The 25,660-nt window shown below is 40.9% G+C and overlaps 1 protein-coding gene across 3 annotated transcripts in view; it reads left to right on the forward strand.

Moving 5' to 3' along the window:
- Window positions 1-13,138: 13,138 nt before the first annotated feature.
- htr4 (5-hydroxytryptamine receptor 4) overlaps window positions 13,139-25,660 on the forward strand; it is a 170,362-nt gene continuing 157,840 nt past the window's right edge. For all 3 annotated transcript variants that reach the window (XM_059650525.1, XM_048543482.2, XM_059650526.1), the window contains exon 1: window positions 13,139-13,757. The gene's annotated coding sequence lies outside the window, so the exon portion shown is untranslated. The remainder of the gene's footprint in view (window positions 13,758-25,660) is intronic.

A 25,660-nucleotide genomic window follows, 5' to 3' on the forward strand; every position in this document is an offset into this window, starting at 1 on the left:
CAGGTGAACCTCTGCTTAATGTGGAATGTCATCTTGGGGCCTGGGATGGGGGTGAGGGAGGAGGTGTGGGGACAAGTGTAGCATTTCCTGCGGTTGCAGGGGAAGGTGTCGGGTGTGGTGGGGTTGGAGGGCAGTGTGCAGCCATATGGTATCAATGTGGACTTCACCAGTTTCAAAATCTCCCCTTCCCCTACTGCGTCCCTAAACCAGCCCAGTTCATCCCCTCCCCCCACTGCACCACACAACCAGCCCAGCTCTTCCCCCCCACCCACTGCATCCCAAAACCAGTCCAACCTGTCTCTGCCTCCCTAACCGGTTCTTCCTCTCACCCATCCCTTCCTCCCACACCAAGCCGCACCCCTAGCTACCTACTAACCTCATCCCACCTCCTTGACCTGTCCGTCTTCCCTGGACTGACCTATCCCCTCCCTACCTCCCCACCTACACTCTCTCCACCTATCTTCTTTACTCTCCATCTTCGGTCCGCCTCCCCCTCTCTCCCTATTTATTCCAGTTCCCTCCCCCCATCCCCCTCTCTGATGAAGGGTCTAGGCCCGAAACGTGAGCTTTTGTGCTCCTGAGATGCTGCTTGGCCTGCTGTGTTCATCCAGCCTCACATTTTATTATCTTGGAATCTCCAGCATCTGCAGTTCCCATTATCTCTGATTAAGATTTCTGGGTTTTGGTTTTTCAGTAGCATCAGAAGCTATTGGGGTCTCAACAAATTTGGAAGCTTCAGGTTGAATGTCTCCTGGCTGCTACTCTCTCTGATTTTCCTCTCGATATTTTTTTCTCCTGGATTGGAGAACTGCATGCGAGAAACTGTGTCTGAATTTTGCTTTTTGCCGAGGGATGTTTTTTACAGGATGTTACTAGATTGGAACAGTTAGCTACTAGTAGTTACTGCATCTATTATTCTGTTAAGTTTCCAATAGAGTTGTTATTCTAAATTCCTCTTTGTTTGGGTGCATTTCAATGAAGGGGTTTAAATAAATTGTGTTTTGCTTAAGGTTGAGTAGTTTGACTGATTACATTGCAGCTGAAATAGGCACTTCACATTTGCCTTTGTAAACAAGAAAAGGTTAGGGTCGAGGCTATCTTATTAAAATATTTTGAGGCAGTCTAGTCTGGTTCAAAACAATGAGTGTGACGATTTACTGTCTTTGCTTTTCAGGAAATTCAGTAATAAAATGCTAAAGTAGATTTTCAATAATCGAACCAGTATTTCCCTTCCTTTTTAATACAGAAGACTGTTTCATCAGATTTGTTTTCCACATTTGTTTAAGCTCTCAATAATTTTACTTGTCCCATTTCTTGGGACAGGCAGAATGGGTTAAGCATAGTTACATGGAGCTCCAATCACTGCAGAACATTCATTCTCGTGAAACTTGTGGGCAGTTTTATAACATTTTTTGAAGGACTTCTGAAAGCTAAGCTGCAGATATCATTACAAAAACAGAAAGGGCATGAAGCCATAGTTTCTACTGAAACCTGAGGGTTACTAAAAATGAAGCAATTGGTAATACTGCTGCACTCTCTGTCAAATAAGATTTTTAAAATTATGGAATTCCTATTGATACCAGAAGGGATGGGTTCCCTTTTAATACTGGTTGTTTTCTGTATAAAGCTTTAGATGTGGCAGATTTAGAGGTATGTCTCCTCACCTTGCTGCATGATTACAGTGTGTGGTGCCCCTCAAACAATGTAACCAGTTGTCTCTGCCTGTGGTGGAAAAAGATGCTTACTGTTTTTGTAGCTTGTGCCTAAGTATCTCATCTATGGAGAATTTGATTTTCTCCTGCTTTGCTTGATTTTGCATTACAAAAAATTTAAATGATGCATTGGAAGTTATAATGGGATTGAAAGTGTATGATAGCATCGTGGGTCAATCTGGATGAATGATCCTGAGGCAGTGGTTTAAATTCCAACGTATCAGGAGGGAATTTAAATTTATTTATTAAGTAATAAAAATAAAAAAACTGCCTTGCATATAACATATGTGAAACTACCAGATTGTTGCCAAAAGCATTTCTGGTTTGCTAATGCTCAACAAAGGAAGTCTGCTGTTCTTTTTCAGACCTATGTGTTTGTAGTTAATTCATTACAATACTCTGAAATGCCCTAGCAAGAAATTTGGCTGCACCAAACTTCTATGAAAATGTCTAATCTGAATTGAAGAGTAACGACCTCCCAATATTGACCTTGGCACTTGACATTACAAAGGAAAATCTATTTCAGATGACTCTGCAAACCCCTGATTAACATGGCGGGATTTGTCTCAAAACTGAAAAAGCAGACTTGAGATTCATCGAGCAATAGCCTGACATGGAAATATTCACAAAATCAAACCTTTCCATTAGCATTCTGACTCCTCTAGCCTCAATGATAGGCATGTTCTGTCCTACAGCATGGACAGACCTATGAAAAGTGAAGGAACAGCCTGGAGGGAAATGTCCTGGGAATTGTTAATATTGACTCAGGACACCATGAAGTCGCACTTTATCATGTCAAATATGGCCAGTACAACCTCCTGTTGATTATCACTCAATGTTCTCCCACAAGTGAAGAATCTGTTAAACTCTTGATGTTTAACTCCACCTGGAAGAAGCAATGAAGGTGGTGAGGGCACAGAATGCATAAAACTTCAATGTCTATCTATGTGAAAGACTCAAATGGCACCGTCACTGACCGAGTAAGCTGAGTCCCAAAGGAGCTAGGGCTCTGGTTAAGAGTACAGAGAATCAACATTAGGAAAAAAAAATCATTCTTAACCACATCCTTACTAATCTATTTGCTGCTCATGCATCTATGATGCCATTGTTAGTGTTGACTATGAAAACAACCCAATTGAGATGAAGTTTTATTTTCATACTAAGAATATCCACTATCTTGCTGCATGGCATTCCATTATACTCATCGAATCATAGGTTCCCTGTCATGTGAAGCATCCCATTCACCCCATTGAATCCACACTGACCCTCCAAAGAGCATTCCACTCAGACTCCCATCCCCACCCTAAACCCATATCCCCAGATCTCCCATGGCTAATTTACTTAGCCATCCACCTATTAAATGTGATGGGTACAGAACAGATCTTTGAGATACGCACATGAAGTCTTGTGGAGCATCAATAGCAATATAATTGTACTCTGCTGCACCCTGTAACCTCATGTCCTTCAATACATCATTAGTACCAAGACAAGGGAGTGAACTGATTCAATGAAGAGTGTAGGACATTATCCAGAGGCATTCCCAGACATACAGAAAATGCAAGACCACATGTGTTTAAAAACCAGAAGCAGCATACCATAGTCAGAACTAATCAATTCCAAAACCAGATGAATCAGATCAAGGTTCTGCAATGTTGCCATACCCAGTAATTTAAACAATTAATAGAAGGAGACTGAAGTAACGACCCCATCCTCAATTATGGTGGAACCCAGCACATTAGTGGAAATGTCTAGTGTGAAGCATTTATAACTATCTACTGCAGAAGTGCAGAAAGGATGTTTCATATGATCCCCACCATTACAGGTACCAATGTTCAGCTCATTAAATTCATTGCATGTTATAACAAAAAATGGCTAAATGCTTTAGTTACAGCAAATGCTGTGTATTCCAACAAAGGTCTGGCTCTAATGCTGATTAATTATGTTCTGTCAGATTAAAAAAAATTCTCATTGTCTGTGTCTAATATGTCATGCCACATATCCTGAGACCATCACACTTTGTAATGGACAACACCTTCCCCCACCTAAGACAAAGAAAACATGATCCCTTCACCCAGTAATTCTAGTTTTTGGCCAAATTTTATATATTTCAATTAGATCTCTTTTCATTCTCCTAACCTCCAGTAAATACAAGCCTTTGTAACCTAATCTCTCCTCGTTCAACAACTCTGCCATCTGATGAATTAATATTTCATGACGTAAAGTGTGAGATTTGTGCATAGATTTTTGAAACCATGGCAATTTCTTTGTAAATGCATGATGTGGAGATGCCGGTGTTGGACTGGGGTGGACAAAGTCAGAAGTCACATGACATCAGGTTATAGTCCAACAGGTTTACTTGAAATCAGAAGCTTTCAGAGTGTAGCCCTTTCATTAGATGATGGAAGACTTACACTTCAGAAGTGATATCAGGTAGCTCGTTGGACTATATCCTTGTGTCGTGTGACTTCTGACTTTGAAAACACAGTATGAGAGAAAGATTTTTGGAGAGTAATGGGTTTTTGTTTACATTGGGAGAAATTTACTAATGAACAAGGGAATCAGTTGTGCATCAAGTTCCAGGTTAGATCCTCAGGAATTGACTCTTTCTTTTGATTAGGGTAAATACAGATAGCTTGGGGGAGAAAGAGTTTTTTTTGAGTTTCAGTTCAGGCAGTTCTGCAGTGTCCCTTGCTGGGTAGAGCAATTACTTCTGAGAAAGGGAGAAAATAGTTTAGAACTGTTAAAAACAAAGTTACCTCAGTGTAAGGAGTTTAATAAATGTTCTAACAAAAGAGGTGTTTGGTTAAAATGATGGAACACATTGTCAGTAATGGTATAAAGTAGTGCATGTTCAGCAAAAGCTGCTCAGTGGTGCTCAATTTGTGTTCTACCAAGGCCAGTCAATTCTTAACCTCACAACGGCTCTTGCTCAAAAATGAGCAAAAATGCTGAATTCCAGAGGCAGGGTGAGTATGACTGCCCTTGATATCCAGGCTGCATTTGACCAAATGTGGTGTCAAAGGCTTCTGGCAAAACTGGAGCATCAGGGGTAGAGGCTCTTCTGGTTAGCGTCATATCTGGCATAGGGGAAGATAGTTGGTTGTTGGAGGTCAGTCCTCTCAGCTCCAGGACATTTTTGCAGGAGTTCTTCAGGGTGGTGTCCCAGCTTCAACCATCTTCAGCTGCTTCATTAACTACCTTCCCTCTGTCATAAGATAGAAGCGGCATGCTCGTCGATAACTGCATATGTTCAGCACCATTCGCAGCTCCCTAGATACCAAGGCAGTCCATGTCCAATTGAAGCAAGACATGGATAGTTCCAGAACTGGGTTGAAAAGTGGCAAGTAATATTCATGATACACAAATGACCATTTTCAATAAGAGGCAACCTAACCATTGCCTCTTGACATTCAATGGTATTACTATGACTGAATCCGCCACTATCAACAAGCCAAGAACTGCTGTTGGCCAGAAACTGAACTGAACTAACCATATAAATAAGATCAGATCAGAAGCTAGGAATCCTGCCGCAAATAAATCACTACCTGGCTCCCCACAGTTGTTCACCATCTACAAGGCACAAGTCGGAAATCGGATGAAGTACTCCTCACCTGCATGGAAGAGTACGCGTTGGCTATCAGGGCTCTTAGCCGTGTCTGATCCATTTCCACACTTCTGCCTTCACCTCTTCTCTTCCTTCACTGATAGGATCCCCCTGGTCCTCACTTTCTACCCCAGCAGAATCCATAACCAAAAGATCATAAGCTGCCACTTTTTTCTGCCAGCTCCAGCTGGAATGACACCATCAAGCACACATTCCCCTCCCTTCAGGACATGCCGGTCCACTCCTCCTCCATTCCCAACAATCCCACGGCAGCTGTCCATGCAATCGCAGAAGTACAACATCAGCCCATTTACAACTTCCTTCCTAACCATCCAAGACTCTAGACACGCTATCCAGGTGAAGCTGTAATTTACCTGCACTTCACACAATCTAGTCTACTGTATTTGCTACTCGCAGTGTGGTCTCCTCTGCACTGGGGAGACAAAACGCAGACTGGGTGATCACTTTGCAGAACATCTACATTCTGTATCTGTATAAATAACCTTAAGTTTCTAGTTGCCTACCACTTCAACACACCACATTGTTCCCTGGCCAACATTTCTGTCTCAAGCTTGCTGCAGTGTTCCAGTCAGGTTCAACATAAGCTTGAAGAACAGCATATCATTTTCCACTTTGGGATCCTGCAGTCTTCAATACTCAATATCTGGTCCAATAATTTTAGGCCTGACCACTTTCTTCCATGTCCTTTACCAAACCCCTTTACCAAACCCCAGACCCCTGGTTTTGTCATTACATCGGCTGCTTTCAGCATAGTCAACCCATTTTCACCTACTCCTTGTCCCCAAAATCAGCTTTTCTCCTTCCTCCTTTCTCCTTAATGTTGACCCAGCTCTTTTGGCACCATCTCTGCAACCGCAACATTGTATCCCTTGCTCTGTTCTATACGCTTATGAACCTTGTGTGGTATGATCTGTTTGCACTGCACGCAAAACAAAACTTTTCACTGTACCTAAGTAAATGTGACGATAATAAATCAAATCAAATCCCTGACTTACTGTAAACCATCGCCTTGTCTATCTAACTGTCTTTCTCTGGGTTGTCTGGGCTGTGCCTCCACCTATCTGCTCACTCCTTATCCCTCAGCCCCTGTCTTCAGCATAAATTCCACTTTTTCTGACCTGCTGTCAATTCTAAAGAAGGATCACTGGACTCAAAATGTTAACACTACTTTCTCTCTAGAGTTTCTAGCCAGACCGGCTGAGTTTTAACAATTTCTGATTTTGTATAAATCCTTATGATTTTGTACAGTTTTACTTTAAGTAGAACTTAATTGAAGTTCTAAAGTGCATAATCATTTAACTCAAAAACTATTATATTTCAAATACCTTAACCCACATGTGGGGTTCAGCATCATCTGTTTCCTATTACGTTCAGCATAATATTGCTTATTTCGACAGTTGTCGGTTAGGTTAAGAATAAAATCAAAGGCAAGGAATTGATATCTGATGAAGTGAATTTTTGTGAGCACTGACAAGTCTCTACATCCATAAACCTGGCAGAATAGTGAATTGGTGAAACAATGTCTCAAGCACTTTGTGTAGTTTTGGTCTCCTCATTTAAAGAAGGACAGAAAGGAATTGATCTGATTGGCGGAGCTTTACTTGAAACATGCAAAGACAATCAAATAACTCAGGCTCTAGAGAGGGTTTTAAATGAATTAGACGTGTGAAGGATTTAGGAAAGCAAAAACATCAGTTTACAGAGTGAAAGGATATTACAGGACAGCTATATGAACAATGAAACCCAGTGTGGAACAAGATGTGACAGAGTATACAAACAATATAAAAAAGTAAGTAAAGTTAAATGGTAATCAAAAGGTAAAAAAGCTAAATTATTTGTTCTTTGCATAAATGCATGTGGGTATTTGGAACAAAATAGATGAATTAATAGCACAAATAGAGGATAATGGCCATGATCTTAGAGCCAACTTAGTTACAAGAAGATCAAAGCTGAGAACTACAAATTCAGGTCTGTTTGACTTTTCAAAAAGACAGGTAGAAAGGAAAGTTGGGGTAGCTTAATTAAGACAGACAAAATAACTCCAATAGCAAGAAAAATCTTCAACTAAAAGTTGTAGAATTCATGTGATGGAGGGAAGAAATACCTAGGGTAAGTAGCCTCTAGGCCCCCTAAAAGTAGCTATACTTAAGGACAGATTATTAACCAGCACATAACAATGCTATGTAAAAAAAGGCAGTGCATTAATCATGGGTGATTTTAATCTTCCTGTTAGTGGGAAAAAATCAAATTAGCAAAGATAACCATGCAAAATAGTTCGTACTATGTACTCAGCACTGTTTGCTAGAACAATATGTTGTGTATCCAACCAAGGATTGGGCTGTTTTAGATCTGATAATTTGCAAAGAGGTAGGCATCATAAATGAACAGAGTAAAAGTCCACCTAAAAGGAGTAACCATAACACTGTGGAATTTAGCATTCAGTGGAGAGTGAAAATCAGAAACAACAATGCTAAATTTAAATATGGATAATTATAAACAAATGAGGGCAGAGATGGCAGGGGTGGACTGGAAAAGGAGATTCACAGAAAAGATGGTTGTGGAATAGTGGCAAGCGTTTAATAGCTTGTAACTCACGAGAAAGAGACATCCCAGTGAGGAAGAAGGGTTCTAGCATTTGGGTGAACTATGCATGGTTCACAAAAGGAATTAAACCTGGCATCTGATTGAAAGAATGTGGCAAAGATGAACGGTCATCCAGGGGCTTGGGAAAGTTTTAAAACCAGCAAAAGATTGTTAGAAAAAAAGAGAGAAAATAAACCTTGAAGCTGAACTAGCAAGTAACAATGAAATCCCAAAGACTCCTAAGAATCACTGGCTCAAGACCACCCAAAATAGAGGAGGAGTATCCAAGAAGGCATCGAGCACCTCAAGACTTGCTGTCGGGAAAGATCAGAAGTCAGGTGAAAACAGCGTAAGGAGCATATTGCCGCATCAAAGCCCTACTACCCACCAACCCCGACCACTCCCCACCCACCCTCCCTCTGACCACCATCTCCCCCAAGTATAACAGAGCCTGTGGTGTCCACATCAGTCCGTACACCCACCTACAGATTCATCCTGAGAGTGGAAGAGAGTCTCCCTCATCTACAAGGGACTGCCAATGATGATGATGAATATCAAAATGGACATGAGGGCTTTTTGAATGTCCAAAACGAGTCCACAGCGAATGCAGGTCTCCTAGAGAATAGTGCTGGGGAAATAATGATGTGAAACCAGGAAATAGAAAAGGAGTTGAATAAATACTTTGCATCAGTCTTCATGGTAGAAGAGGATAACAGCATTCCAAAAATCTTAAATGAAGGGGCCCGGGGAGGGGGCAAATAAACGTATTGTTGATCACTCAAGAAAAAGTGCAAGGGAAACTAAAGGCCAATAAATCTCTGGACCGGATGGGTTGCATCCTGGCATGTTAAATGAAGTTTAATAGTGGCTACAAAGATAGCAGATGCACTGGCATTAATCTTTCAAGAATATTTAGGTTGTGGGAAAGTTTCAGGATTTGAAAACAATTAATGTAACAAAAGGGAAACTATAGGCCAGTCAGTATAACGTCTGTCTTTGGAAAAAAAATGTTTGAGTCTGTCATTAAGATTGAAAAAGCTGAGCATTTAGAAGCAAATGATATCATTGAGCAGAGTGAACGTACCTTCATAAAGGAGAGAATTTGTTAAAATTCTTTGAGAAACCAACAAACAGGATGAATAAAGTGATACCAGTAGATATAACATATTTGAATTTCCAGAAGGAATTCAATAAGGTACCATATATAGGGCTATTTAATTGGATAAGAAGTCATGGTACTGGAGATTGTATAAATTACATGGATAGAAGACTTGCTATTGAACAGATGCTAGAGTTAGAAAATTGGAGGGTGGGGTGGTAGGGAGATGGAAGTGTATGTCCAGGATGACAATCTGTAACTAATGGAATGCCACAAGGATCAATGCCAGGACCACAATTATTTACAATAGATATTCTTGACTTGGATGAGGAAAGTGAAGGTTTTATCACCAGGTTTGCAGCTGGGGTGGAAAACAAGGGTGACATTGACATAAAAAGTCCACAGAGAGCTATAGACAAGTTTAAAGAGTAGGAAAAAGCTTGGTGGATTTTTTTATAATTTATTCATTCGTGGGATGTGGGCATCACTGGTTGGCTAGCATTTATTGCCCATCCCTAGTTGTCCTTGAGAAGGTGATGTGAGCTGCCTTCTTGAGCTGCTGCTGCAGTCCACCTCCTGTGGGTTTATGGAGGGTATGCAACAATTTTGACACAGTGATAACGAAGGTATGGTGATATATTTCAAAGTTAAGATGGTGAGGAGTTTGGATGGGAATTTGAAAATGGTGGTGTTCCCGTATATCTTCTGTCCTTGTCCATCTAGACGAAAGCGTTTCTGGGCTTAGAAGGTTCTGTCTGGGGATCTTTGGTGAAATTTCTGCATGCATCTTGTAGATAGTACACACCTCTGCAACTAAATGTCAGTGGTGGAAGGAATGGATGCTTGCAGCTGCAGTGCTTATCAACTGGATTGCTTTGTCCTGGATGGTGTTAAGCTTCTTGAGTGATGTTAGAACTGCACTCATCCAGGCAAGTTGGGTGCATTCCACTGCACTCCTGACTTGTAGATGGTGGACAGGCTCTGGGGAGTCAGGAGGTGAGTTACTCTCTGCAGTATTCCTTGACTCTGACCTGCTCTTGTAGTCATTGTATTTATGTAGTAAGTACATTTGAGTTTCTGGTCAATGATAGCACTCAGGAATGTTGGTAGTGGGGGATTCTGTGATGGTGACACTGGTGAATGTCAAGGGATAGTGGTTAGATCTTCTGTTACTGGTAATAATCATAGCCTAACATTTGTGTGACATGAATGTTACTTGCCACTCGTCAGCCCAAGCCTGGTCATTGTCCATATCTTGTTGCATCTGAACATGGGCTGCTTCAGTATCTGAGGAGTTGAGAATGGTGCTGAACACTTTGCAATCATTGGCAAACATCCCCAGTTCTGACCTTAAGATGGAGTGTACATCATTCATAAAGCAACCAAAGAAGTTTGAGCCTGGGACACTACCTTGAGGAACTCCTGCAGAGATGTCCTGGAGTTGAGATGACTGACCTAACAATGATGGCCATCTTCCTATGTGTCAGGTATGAGTCCAACCACTGGAGAGTTTGCCCCTGATACACTTTGATTCTAGTTTTGCCAGGGCTCCTTCTTGTCACACTCATTCAAGTTCAGCCTTGATGTCAAAGAGTGTCACTATCACCTCACCTCAGTTCTTTTAAGCACATGTGAACCAAGGTCGTAATGATGGTCAGGAGCTGAATGGCCCAGACTTGATCTGCTGGCTTGATGGTAATAATTAAGTGGGGGATATGCCAGGCCATGAGGTTACAGAAAGTACTGGGATACAATTCTGCTGCTGTTGATGGTCCATTGCACCTCATGAATGCCCAGCCTTGCATTGCTAGATCTGTTTGAAGCATGGTGATAGTGCCACAGAACATAATAGAGGTTATTCTCAATGTGAAGGCAAGGCTTCGTCTCCACAAGGACTGTGTGGTGGTCCCTCTTATTGATATTGTCATGAACAGATGCGTCTGCAGCTAGCAGATTGGTAAGGATGAGGTCAAATATGTTGAAAAGTTAAGTTTGTTCCAGTATGATGAAATATAACACAGGAAAATATGAGGTCATGCACATTGTCAGGACGAATTAAAGAGCTCAACATTATTTCAATGGGAAAAGACTGCAAAAGGCTGCATCCCAGAGGGATTGGAAGGTCCTTACGCATAATTTACAGAAGTTTAATAGCCACATTCAGCAGGTGACAGTGAAGGCAAATAGGTTGTCACCTTTAATTTCAGAGGGAATGGAGAATGAATATGGAGAAGTCTTGCTAAAGCTATACAAGACATTAGGTAGGGCACATCTAGAAGTCTATGAATAGTTCTGGGTCTATTATCCAAGGAAAGATTGGAAGGATTGGAGACAGACCAAAGAATGTTCACTAGGTCAATATGGGTTCTAAAGAGGCTGAGGAAAGGTTGAGTAGTTTGGACCTGTAAACATTTGAATTTTGAAGAACAACAGTCAACATTACTAGAGTATACAAGATTCCAGGGACTTGACAGGGTTAATGCAGACAGATTGTTTCTCTTTGTGGGAGGATTTAGGACCAGAGGGCATCATCTCAGAGTAAAGGGGTGCATATTTAAGACAGAAATGAGGAGGAATTGCACCTCTGAAAGTAATGTATCTGTGGAATTCTTTACTGCAGAGGACTGTCAAGGCTATGCCATGAAGTATATTCAAAGCTGAGAAAGATAGATTTTTAATTGTTAAAGGAACCAAGGGTTATGGGGAAAAGGCAGGAAAATGGAGTTGGGAACTATTACATTGCAGAGCAGGCTTGATGGGCTAGATGGAGCTTCTTCTAGCCTTACCGCTTATGATGAAAACTGGATCATCAAAGGTTTTTAACTGGAGCTCCATGGTTGATTTGAGCTTCACTTAAACTCTGCTGAACAAAGATACAAATGAATAATAAGAATTTAAAGTCCAGAAAAAGGCCATTTGAAATTTATTCAGTCAAATTGTTCTGGCTTGATGGATGATTCTTCAAATATTTATCCACTTGCTCCTTGAAGATGTTGTGGATTCTGTTTCTAAACTCAATTTCAGCCTCGGGCAACTGTCTGTGTGGAGTTTGCATCATTCTCCCCGTGTCTGAGTAGGTTTCCTCTGGGTGCTCCGGTTTTCACTCACAGTCCAAAGATGTGCAGGCTAGGTGGATCGGCCATACTAAATTGCCTGTATTGTGCAGGGGTGTGTGGGTTGGGGGGATGGGTCTGGGTGGAATGATCCAAGGGGCGGTGTGGACTTGTTGGTCCAAAGGTCCTGTTTCCACACTGTAGGGAATCTAATAAACTATTCTTTTTGGTTAAGGGAATCGAAGGTTGTCGGGGTGGATGACAATGTAGAATTTGGAAAATAAACAGATCAGGTATAATCTTATTGAATGGCAGAGCAAGCTCCAGGGGCCAAATGTTTCAATTTTGCATGTTCGGATGGAACCTTGTTAATAATGGCGAGTCGTGTTCAACAATAGAAAGGTGATATTTCTCACTGAATGGGATTGCAAGTAGCAAAGATGGAACTACAACAAATCAAAAAAACTACAGATCCTAGAGGTTTAAAACAAAAACAGAAATTGCTGGAGAAAGTCACCAGGTCTGGTAACATTTGAAGGGTGAAAAGAGAACTGTTTTTTTTCCCCACAGATGCTGATAGGCCCGCCGAGTTTCGGTTTTGGTAGATAGAATTACAACTGGCTTCACAGAGAGAAAAAAAAGTCAATCTTACACAAACTTTATTAACTTGTTTTGCTCTTGTAACATTCCATGAAATTAATGGCTTTACAAATCAGTTTAAATGACAACTGATAGTTTATTGTTATGCTGTGTGTTTGGTTCTACGTTGCCCAGTCTTCTTTATTGACGGGAAGCTTGATGTAAAATGCGCCCACCAAAGTCGGTGGTGCTTGATTTTCAACACAGCCAGATTTCTCCTTAAATGTCAGAAGGATTCACCCTCGCATTGCCACGGTTTGAAACAGCGCTTCATGACCGATTTGAGTCATTGCCAGCTATCAAGGGAGGGCAAAGGCCAAATCTTTTCCTTATCTCGAGAAGAGCAATAATGTCACTGCGGAAGCTTTTCATGTTGGGGAGGCTGGTCTGTGAGGGATTTTCCGACTGGAGTCTGTCAAAGGATCGACAGGGTTTTTTTTTGCTGGGCAAGTGAGCGCTTTGAACCGATGTAGCAGCGGTCTGCCGCTTTCTTTTGACAAATAATACTCTACTCTTCCTCCTCATGGCGCTTCTCAACGTTGCTCATGAAACCCAAAGAGACGTTTTATGATTGCCTCTGATTCTAAGCAGGCTGCGAGATGCTGCTGAAGTAGGAAGGGGAAGATCTGCTCATTATAAGGATTTGCTTTTGTTTTGCTTTGATATGTTCCGAGGGATGTGACCGTTTCACCACCACAGCTCCGGATCTGCATACCCATTTAACGTTATTTTTGTAAAAAAAAGCTACGCACACTTGTTAATTCAAAAGTGGCTTCAATTTCCTATGAAGTCCCGTCGGTTTGCCCAGAGCGAGATGTGACTGACAAGACCACAACATTCACGTCACAGCCGTCGGATCTTCAAATCCCATACTTTACAGAGAAACAAAAGCCGAAGTCTCGACAAGTGAACGGTTTGTAATATAAACAGAAAGCTTCACCCATACCCTGCCAATCCTTCTGAGCAGCTTCCGAGATGAAGGCAACGAACATTTTTCAACTGTGCGTAACACTGTCATTTGTACGTACTTGCATCGGACTGAAGTGGTAAGAGTTTAGCCTTGTATTTGTGGCGAACTTGCACTGACGACGCCAGGGCAATGTTATGTCTCTTTCCAAGAATAGTCGTTCAAAAGAGAAATGTAATTCAGTATGCTCTCACTTTGAGCCGCATTTGAAATGAGTGAACATACTATGATGAGAATTACTTGCGACTGAAGGAATGTTAATTATCTGCGTTACAGCTTATTTTCCTGACTGTCTGTACACTTCAAAACCAGTGTTTCTAATCTAAATAGATCCTACAAATTGCATGTAATCTGACTATATTTTTGGACATCATAACTAGTTCGCATGCGAGCAGTCGGTTCAGTCAAAGATGGGAGTGAGTAGACGAATGAGATGAACTGTCGCTCGTAGTTGTTGCAGCTTTTATGCTCAACAGGAAGAAAAACCAGGCGTTTGATCAGCTGGCAACACCAGATTTGGGACTGGTTTGTGTAATCTTTAAGACGCCGTTCGGTTTGAATGTTATCATACCGCTGATGAACCCAAATTAGAGTGGTCACAAGTAAACATTAGCTGTAGTTTACAGTTAAAGTCGACAGAGAGCAAACATACCGTTCTCTATTTCCAATCTGGTGAGGGACGAGAAGTGGGTGCATCACAGTCTGCTCAATGATGCTTCAACTCCCGTCCAGTGCCGTGTATTTCACCTTCAGGCTAATTGTCCGACCGCAGAAAGTTCTTTCAGAAAAGAAATTGAAATTGCTGGAGAAACTCAGCAAGTCTGGCGGCATCTGCAGAGAAAAAGACGAGTTAATGTTTCGAATCCAGAAACGGAAGGCTTACTTTTACCAGTTTATCAGAACTTTTAACAGTTCTGAGGAAGGGACAGTGAACTCGAAACATTAACTCAGCTTTCTCTCCACAGACGCTGCAAAGTCTGCTGACTTTCTCCAGCAATTTCTGTGTTTGTTTCAGATTTCTAATATCCGCATTTGAAAATTTTCCAGATGGGAACTAGCTGGTTAAGGGATCTGTCACTTTATTCAGAGGAGCATGAGTGGGTGAAAGCATGCACAGAAAAGAGAAATGCCGTTTTTATGGAATTGGGTACCTTCCAGTCCTTGACTCTGATTTTTAACAGACTGAAATCAATCGAAGTCATCGCAATTGGTTAGAGTTGAGCGGATCATTAGTGAGATTAGATTTCACAATAGTTTCCTCTGAAGAAGAACTTTGCTATCATCTTTCTGGGATGTAAAAATAACTGTTCTCCCGTTACCAAGGTGTTAGGATCGTATCCTCCTCGGCTGCTCTTTCTGGCTACTTGCTCCCAGCTTAGACCGTCCTCTGCAGGGGACGAGTTCGAACAGGTGTGGAACTAGATTCTCCTCATTAGCTTGGTCTGCCGAGAAGTCTACTTGTTTCAACTCTTTACCTTAATTCATTGTATGTTGCGTGCAGAAATGGGTGAACCAAAATCAGACAAGTTACGTTTTATATTAAATAGCCTCTCAGAAAACCCCGTAATGAAACCTACCATTTCAAATGATCCTCGACACGCCTCGAACTCATTGAGGGTTAGCTCACATTGAGCTGGCATTCAGGAGGCTTGTTTGGTTGGGCAAGAGGTCTATTTACTACAGATAATGGGAAAGATCCATTCCAAGGCAGCCAGCCATTCATTGAGGGATACATTTGTTGCAGAAACAGAATCTTTTCGGGAAACCTGCTTCGAAACGAACACTTTCAAAGCAGTTCCACCCCAGGCTGCCAGTTAATGCTAAAACAACCAGCCAAGTCCCCTAGGCAGCAACTTGCAACCGCGAAAAACATTTTTAAAAGATGTAAGTCAGAATAACAAACTTTCCAGAAAGGAAACCGTGAATAATGCTTTGTTTACTAATTTGGTCTATTACATGGGAAAGTGTGTGTTTTTAGTGTGGGGGTGGGCGAAGCCGCAAGAAAGCGCCGATTTCTGGAGTGTCCTCCTTCACAAACAGATGGCAGGCACTTGCTATGGAGATCTGGGCCACTATTCCAAAACCTGACGTAAATTTCAGAAACGCTTTCAGTCTTATTCCAGGACAGTTTTATCGCTCATTCTCAACAATACAACTGTGACTATGTCTCCGAAGACATTAATTAATTTATTCCTGCGCGCTATCCCTTCTCTAAAAAAGCTAGCAGTCTCTATTAAGTTCAACGCTTACAAAAAGGGAGCGCGGTATAGTAAGCACGAGATACAATAATAGACATTTGTAGCATTTAACTTGAAATTAATGCATTCAGCTCATCTCTAAGACAATCATTGTCCAATTCAGCAGAGTAGTGTTCATGATCTGTCTATTCGTTGTCAGAGGTTAGCATCTGGGTCATTGCACTGATTGAGTGCGATGTTTGAAGTTGTCTAACTGAATATTTCTGCATTGTCTCAGTCTGCAAAATGAAAGGTATCCAGGAGATGGCATTTCGGTATTATTAGGTTCCAGTGGGTGGATGTGACTGGAGGTGGGCATCGCGATCATTGGCAAGGTGTTTGACAGAAAAGCAGTTGAAGGATTCTATATATATGTGTGTGCGTCTTTATTTAAATTATTAAAATTATGTAACTACGAACAGAGAAATTTCAAAAAAAATCCAGGAGCAATTGATTTCTATTGAATTCCGATCCGCCAGATCGACAATGGGACGAGAGCGTTGGTAAATTTGGGTTATTTTAGCGAACACATTAAACGTATGAATTACGAATTATTTAAACGCAATCATATTTACAAGTGGCATATTAAACTCATGCCATGCATGTTTTGATTTCTGCAATATCTAGTACATTTACCTGCCCTTAATCTGCCCCAGTGTGTGTCGAGGACATTGTGAGGAGATCAATTCGGTAGTGAGGGTTATGATTTCAATTGGGATTGTAATAATATAGAAAACATTTCCTTGACTTGCCGTTCCCGGTTTCAACCACTCCCACCGCTGGGTTTACCATGCAAAATACTTCATTATTCCTAAAAATTAGGTAACTTTTACATTTGCATGAGTTCTGTCAGGGCTTTATTTTTAATTTTGAATGCTGTTATTGATACAGTTTTATTCTCGTTATATCTGGAAAGTAGCTTAATTCATCTTTACTTGTTCACAGTAAAATGATGTTTCAGTGTCAGCTCGCCCATTTTGAAAGAAATTGTGGTGACACCATGACTAATATCAACAGTTTGCTTCCATTGGATTCTGAAGTTTGATCTCTTTATAAATTCAACAAATGGTGCTTAATGATTTCCTTTTATAAAAACCTAACATGGAATAAAAGGACATAAAAGGGCTTATTAAAGTTTTTAATTTGTAAAACAATTGAATCAATAATGTACACACTCAGCTTCTCTGTTGTGAGAACAGTTCAGGGATACCAAATTTCTTCAAATCTTACCTTGGGCATTTCAATTCCATTGTCCTCAAAGTCAAAAATTGCACTTATTCAAGTGACACAGTTGTGATCATGCAAATACATATGCATTCTGCCTTATTGTCTCAATGTATGCACATGAACATGAATTTACATGCCCGTAAGATTTTAGGATGAGGTTCAAATTTAGCCCCTCTATTTTAAATACAGCAAGTAAGAATGGGATCAAGCACCCTGGGCTGATACACCCCAGACCAGTGAGAATGTGACAGCGAGTTTTCCTCCAATGCTCCTCATTACCATTAAGTCTGAGTTAACACTGGTTTTTCAGCCTTTCTCTGTGTGCAATAGATATAACAATAATCCTTTGAAGACAAATGTCTATGCTTGGACCTCAATTTCTATCCACAGACGTATGAAAGTTTTGTCTCACAGACATATTTGACCCCTGCATAAATGTCAATCTTTTCCTTGGGTGTATAAGTTTATGTACAAAGGTGTCACTTTGATTCACTCATGGGATGTAGGCATTGCTAGCTGGCCACCATTTATTGCCCAGCCCTTATTGGCCTTGAGAAGGTGAGCTGCCTTCTTGAACCATTGCAGTCTGTGTACTATAGGTTGACTGACAATGCCCTTAGGGAGGGAACTCTAGGATTTTGACCTAGCAACAGTGATGGCACATTCTCAAATCAGGATGATGAGTGGCTTGGAGGGAAACTTGCAGATGGTGGTGCTTCCAAGTATCTGCTCCCCTTGATCTTCTGTATGGTAGTGTATTTGTGCATGGAAGGTGCTGTCTCAGTATTCTTGATGAATTCCTACAGTGCATCTTGCAGATCGAACACACTGCTTCTACTGAGCATTGGTGGTAGGCAGAATGGATGCTTGTGGGTGTAGTACCCATCAAGCAGTTGCTTTGACCTGGATAGATCAAGCTTACTGAGTGTTGTTAGAGCTGTATCCATCCAGGCAAGTAGGGAATATTCCATCACACTCCTGACTTTTGCCCTATAAGTGGTGGACAGGCTTCGCAGAGTCAGGAGGTGAGTCATTCATTGCTGTATTCGCAGCCTCTGACTGGCTCTTGTAGCCACTATATTTATATGGTCAGTTTAGTTTCTGGTCAATGGTAGCCCCCAGGTAGTTGATAGTAGGTGATTTGGCAATGATAATGTCATTGAATGTCAAAGGGCAGTGGCTATTATTGTTTCTTATTGGAGGCGGTCAGTACTTGGCATTTATGTGGCATGAATGTTACTTGCCGCTTGTCAGCTAAAGCCTGGGTATTGTAAGATGTTTCTGCATTTGAACATACACTGCTTCAGTATGTGAGCAGTCAAGAGTGGTGCTGATCATTGTACAGTCAATGGCAAACAGGCCACTTACCATAGAGTAATCGAATCATACAGCATGGAAACAGACCTTTTGGTCCAACTAGTCCTTGTTGACATAATCACAAATGAGACAAGTCCCACCTGCCTGTTCCTGGCCCATGTCCCTCCAACTCTTTCATACTCATGTACTTAGCCGAATGTCTTTTAAACACTGTAATTATACCCACATCCATCACTTCTTCAGTAAGTTTATTACACATGCAAACCACCCTCTGTGTAAACAAAAAATGCCCTCATGCTGCTGAGCTTATGATGAAGGGAAGCTTGTTGATGAAGCAGTTGAGGATGATTGGGCCTAGGAAAATACCTTGAGGAGCTCTACAGTCCTGGTAATTAGATCACCACTAATTTAAGGAGAACATGGAGCTGTGTAACTGAGCAATTAATTTCTGATATCTCTCAAATCAGCTTCTTGAATGACTATTTAATGATTCATGTTAGCCAACAAATTACTTGAGCTGAGTTTTTACAGTAAAGATGTGAGAAATTGTACAGAACATCAACCAATAACTAAGTAAAAATAGGTCAATACCCACCTCCCAGCAATGTGCACTGTTCAGCATTTAAGAATGAGTCCAAGAATACCAAGTAGCCAATACTAGCTCCCAGTTCCATTTAGTCATCACCAATGACACACGTAGATTCATTACTTCAACATTTCACTGAAATATGTAAGCACATGTTTTGCACAGATCAAATAAGAATAAGTACTTTCCAAAAAAGTGGACTGGTTTTAAGGGCTATGATTTAATAACAAAAAACAGAACGATATGTTCTTGTTAAGAATTTCATTGTTAAAATTAGATGAATCAGAAAATGCAGTTGGATGTTTCAGTTGTGTCATATAAAATAATCTAATGACTGTTAACACAAACAAGAAGTTCTATGGATGCAATAAAGACATTCTTTTCATAAGCAATGAAACAACTCTTCACAAATATCCTTTGTTTTCTGATTTTGTAAAGCTCAGGTTAAAATCATGAGCATGACACAAGGATCACATTCCATCAAATGAATCAAATCAGGTCAGAGTCAATTTGTGTTTCAGAAGTATCCCTATATGGGCATGAAGATGTTTATACGTAAATGTCATTCTTCAGCATCATTATATTGAATGGCATTTATACTGTAAACAATAGAGTTGTATGTTTCATCTGTGGATACTTTGCATTATTGAGAGTTTAATGAATGATGTGAAATGGACAGCTTTTAAATAGCTTTTAGACAGAGCTCTTCTGTAAAACATGGAGCAATAAAATTTACAGAAACCAGACGGCAAACTGTGGAGTATCAAGTCAAATGAATCTGCACAGTTTATCCTGGCACTGGCCTTTGTGTTCTTTAACATCTCAGTGGGAAATACCAGGATTTAATGTAAAAGATGGGTTTGTCTGTAGGTTAATTAAAAATATATTCAACATGCTCATAAATCGACATACTTACAAGAAAATTCAATAAATCAGAAATCTTTTCATCAAGAATTGAAATTTCTTCCATGAAAATTACACATTAGTCATTTGCAGGGAGTATACTTATGGCACGGAACAACAAACATTAAGAAGGGAAATAATCCATACATTTTCCAAATATATTCCTTAAAAGTGTGAGTGGGAATTTAAATCACATGGTATCAGTGATCTCAATGAACTGTGAAGGGTGACATTACAATTCTAATATTGTCCAATCTGGAAGTATATATAATTCTCTGAAAACTTACAATTTAGGAGAGTTACACTAGTATTCCACTTTAGGAAATAGGTTTTCAGTTTTAACCCTTCCATATGAATTTTCAACCCGAGGCATTTATCTAATGGAAAATAGCAACAAGAAGCCAAACTGGTAAAGTCTATGGGAGAACACATATATTCTGAAGTTGGTGTTAAAATATAGGTGAGAGAAGATTTCCCGAGGCGATAATAAACAAATTTTATAATTTGTTTTATAATTTTACTATCGGTCTAATGTTGAGAGATTCAAATTCAATGTTAACATGAAGTAAAGTGTGTTTTATTTTGTACCTGGTCTTGCAATACCTAAGCTCTTATGCTAACACTGAAACTCAAAAGCAGAAAACTATCACATCCTCAGTATTAACATAACTCATCTTGCAACATGCAAAAAATGTTTGAATTAATACTATTTATTTAATTTTGTTTTACTTTGTACAACCTTTCAATGGATCTTTTATGTCATGGAAAATTGGACATTATCTGGTATTCCTGAAATAATATAGCTGTTTTGTGGTTACTGTCTGAATTGGCAGGGGTTCGACAGAGAGGAGGGTTGAGCCTGATACAAGGTTAATTAATTTGCCATGTTATCATACACAGCTCTGACAGAAAGAAAAGTTGGATGCTTTGCAGAAAAGATATAACATAATGAGATAGATGGATATGTTTTTTTTAATTCAATTTTTCCTCTTCAACTCTTCTTGGAAGAGAGTTGACACCTTCTGTCTGATGATGTGTGAAAAAAGTGACCCCTTCATTTCTTTTACCCTTTAAAGTAATTAATAATAAAGAGCATTTTACGGGGGAAAGAACTCACATTGTTTCCCGTTTGTCAATAAGGATCAGAGATGGTGAGATGAAAAGATTAAGGACAATGGGAGAGTTAATACGAGCTATGTGACGCATAGAGGTGAGACAGAAAACAAATTTCACTTTTCAGGAGTAGTTAATTAAAGTTTGTAGAACTAAAAACCAGATTATTTAAACCACTGGAAAGTCAAGACAGGATGCTGGCTATCAATTTATAAATCATATATTGGAACATCTGTGATGCAAGCAGTCTGACTGAGTCATAGAAAATTGCTACTTAACTGACTCAATGTGATAGATGACTCTTACAAGAAATTCAGCATTATGATATGTGAAACAATCTTTTTGGAGAAACTCAGCAGATCTGCATCACCTGTAATGACAGAAACAAAGTTAATGTTTCTGGTCCAAAAACTCTGGAACAAATATAATTGTTTGTCAAACACAATGGCTTTTAAGATGTAAATTCTATGTGGATATGGATTTGATTCTTGGCAAACTGGCCTGGCTTCAGAAAAAGATGATAATTTCAAGCAACATAAGGAGATTCTCCTAGTTGAATGGATACCTTGACTATGTCAATTCCTTGTCTATGTGGATCTGCTCTATCTCCTCTGCAGTTGCCTCTCAGGTAGCGCTGGAGAATGATGGAAAATTTCACACCTACACACCAGAACAACACATCTGGAAGGGTACATGAATAAGAAAGGCTTTGATGCTGGCAAATCTGATGAGGTTAATTTAGGCTGTCTGATCGTCATTGAAACATTGGACCGAAGGGTCTGTTTCCGTGCTGTATGACCATGACTACACTTTGCCCCCTTGTGGATTACATTGGGTGTCAATGTACGTTATTACTTGGCATCTATTCAATTGTTGCTAATTCCTGGATTCACCACTTGAAAGGTGGCAGTAATGGAGGCAGTGTACTCTCACACAGTTCTTCCCTAATAGCATGTCTGCTGAAAAGCATGGTCTGAACCACGGTCATAATTTGTCCATGTCTTTTAATCTCCAGGGCACTTCTGCATTTTGAGCCCCATTTTGGAGCGACACAACAATCCCTCAGAAACATTGGTAGAATTTATCACTTCACATTTTTGATAGTTGTGTTATTTTTGGGACCCCACTTTACATTGCAAATAGCTGTTCACTTAGGACAAAGTATATTATGGCAGGGATTCTTTGGTGGGGTATTATGGTGGTGGATTTGTAATGAGTCTATTTCAGCTCATTTATGTCCTTCAGGAAAGAAAATCTGCCATCCTTACCTGGTATGGCCTACATGTGACTCCAGACTCACAGCAATGTGGTTGACCCTGAATTGTCCTTTAAAATGGCCTTGCAAGCCACTAGGTTATATCAATTCCTATGAAGCCTCAAGACAGAAATTAAACCAAATGGATTACCCATCATCAACTGAGATACCAGAATTGACAACAGCAGAAATGGCCCCATCGACCTTGCAAAGTCCTTCCTATGAACATCTGGGGGCTAGTGCCAAAATTGGGAGAGCTGTTTCACTGACCAGTCAAGCACAACCTGACATAGTTGCACATAATCAGACCTCACAATGACCCAGACACCACCATCACTTTCCCTATATGTCCTGCCCCACCAACAGGACAGACCGAGCAGAGGTGGAGGCAAAGTGGTATACATTCGGAGCCCTGCAAGTCCTTAACAATTACTCTGTACCCCATGAAGTCTCATGGCATCAGGTTAAATGTGGACATAGAAACCTCCTACTGATTATCACATACCATTCTCCCTTGGCTGATAAATCTGCACTCTTCCATGCTGAACAACATTTGGAGGAAGCACTGACTGTGGCAAAGGCAGAAATAATTTTCCAGGTGGGGCAATTGAATGTCACTACCAAGCATGACTCAGCAGCAGTACTACTGATCAAGCTGGTTGGGTCCTAAAGGACATAGCTGCCTGGGTCTGCAACAGGTGTTGAGGGAACCAACAAGACGGAAAAACGCACTCAACCTCAACGTTACCAACCTGCCAGCTGCAAACACATCTGTCTAAGACAGTATCAGTTGTGATCACCACAGAATCCTTGTGGAGACACATTCTGCCTTCACATTGTGAATAACCGCCATCATGTTGTGTGGCACTGTCCCCATGTTAAATGGGAGAGATTTCAAACAGACCTAGTAACTCAATACTGGGCATCCTTGAGACACTGTGGGCCATCAACAGCAGCAGAAGTTTACTCCAACACAATCTGCAACCTCATGACCTGATATATTCCCCAGTCAACCACCATCATCAAGCCAGGGATCAATCCTGGTTAACTGGGGGGTGCAGGAAGGCATGCCAGGAGCAGCACCAAGCATAACTGAAAAAAAAGGTGCCAACCTGGTGAAGTTACCAAACAGGACTACTTGCATGCCAAACATCATAAGCAGCAAGTGATGGACAGAGCTAAGATACCCCACAACCAATGGATCAGATCTAAGCTCTGCAGTACTACCACATCCAATCAGGAATGGTGGCGGAGACTTAAACAACTTGCTGGTGGAGGAGACCCCACAAATAACACCATCCTCAATGATGGAAGAGCGTGATGCATCAGTGCAATAAATAAGGCTGAAGCATTTGTAGTAATCTTCAGTTAGGAGTGCCAATTGTTGATTCATCTTGGCCTCATCTTGGCCTCTTCCAGTGGTCCCCAGCATCATAGATACCAGTCTTCAGCTAATTCGATTCATTCCACCTGATATCAAGAAACAGTTGGAGGCAATGGAAACTGCAAAGATAACATCCTAATAATAGTACTGAAGACCCGTGCTCCAGAATTTGCTGCTCCCCTGGCCAAGATGCTCCAGTACAGTTACAACACTGAGCATCTACCCAACAATGTGGAAAATTGTGCAGGTGTATCCTGTACACAAACAGGAGGACAAATCCAACCTAGCCAATCAGAACCCCATCAATCTACTTTCAATCATTAGTAAAGTGATGGAATATAGGCAGGACTTACGCAGTTGATGGTAGGGCCGTAGGAAGCGTTATCGATCGGGGTGGCCAAGGGTGCAGGCATATAGTTCCTTGAAAATGGCATTAAAGGTAGACAGGGTGGTGAAGGAGACATTTGGCACATTTGCCTTTGTTGGACAGAACATTGAGTACAGGAGTTGGGACGCATGTTATGGCTGTTCAAGATATTTGTAAAGCAACATTTGGAGTACTGAGTACAAATCCAGTTGCACTGCTCTCGAAAGGATGTTATTAAATTGGAAAGGGTGCAAAAATGCTTAATGCGGATCTTACCAGGACTAGAGTTTTTGAGTTAAAAGAAGAAGCTGGGGCTTTATTCCCTGGAGGGAGGAGGGTGAGGGTGACCTTATTCAGGTTTATAAAATCATGCGAGGCATCGATAATGTGAATAATCAAGGTCTTTTCCCCAGGGAAGGTGAGTCCAAAACTAGAGGGCATTGGTTTAAGGTGACAGGAGACAGATTTAAAAGGGACCTGAGAGGTAGCCTTTTTACTCAGAGGGTGGTACTTATAGGGGATGAGCTGCTTGAAGAAGTGGTAGAGGCAAGTACAATTACAATGCTTAAAAAGACATTTGGACAGATATATGGATAGGAAAGATTTAGAGGCATATTGACTAAATGCAGGCAAATGGGTTCAGTTCAAGAAATCCACCTAGCATGGACAGGTTGAGCAGATGGGACTCTTTCCATGCTGTATGGCTCTTATGTCTCTATGACATCAACAGTACTGTTAAGCAGCAATTACTCAACAATGACCTGCTCAGTGACTCCCAGTTTGCATTCCACCAGGGCCAATCAGCTCCAGACCTCATTACTGCCTTGGTTCAAACATGGGCAAAAGAGCTGAATTCAAGTGGTTAGAGGAGAGTGACAGCCCTTGATATCAAGGCTAAATTCAACCGAATGCCAGGAGTCCTTGCAAAATTGAAATCAATGGGTGTCAGAGAGCGACCTCTCTGCTGGTTGGAGTCATATCTGATGCATGGGAAAATGGTTGTGGTTCTTGGAGGTTAGTCATCTCAGCTCCAGGGCAACTCTTCAGGCATTCCTCAGGGTCGTGCCCTTGGCCCAACCACCTTCAGCTGCTTCATCAATGGTTATGCTTTCATCATAAGGTCAGAAGTCGTGATGTTTGCCAATGATTGCATAGTGCTCAGCACCATTCATGACTTCTCACCAATTTGACACTTCATTTTTAGGTGTGCCTGGTGCTGATCCTGGTTATGCCCTCTTGCACTTTTCATTAAATCGGGGCTGATCTCCTGTTTCGATAGTGATGGAGGAGTGGGCACATACCGGGCTATGACCTTACAGTTTGTGTGTTTGAGTATAATTCTGCTGCTGCTTGTGGCCTGCAGCACTTCATAGATGCCCAGTTTTATGTTGCTCAATGTGTTCAAAGTCTGTCCCATATAGCACGTTGATAATGCAATGCGACACATGAGCATATCCTTAATATTAAGATGAGACCTTGTCTTCACAAGGAATGTGAAGTGGTCATTCCTATCAATATTAATACAGACAGATGCTTCTGCAACAGATAGATTGGTGAGGGCGAGATCAAGTAGATTTTCCCATCTTCACTCCC

This window comes from Stegostoma tigrinum, chromosome 13, assembly GCF_030684315.1.
Source record: "Stegostoma tigrinum isolate sSteTig4 chromosome 13, sSteTig4.hap1, whole genome shotgun sequence".
NCBI lineage: Eukaryota > Metazoa > Chordata > Chondrichthyes > Orectolobiformes > Stegostomatidae > Stegostoma > Stegostoma tigrinum.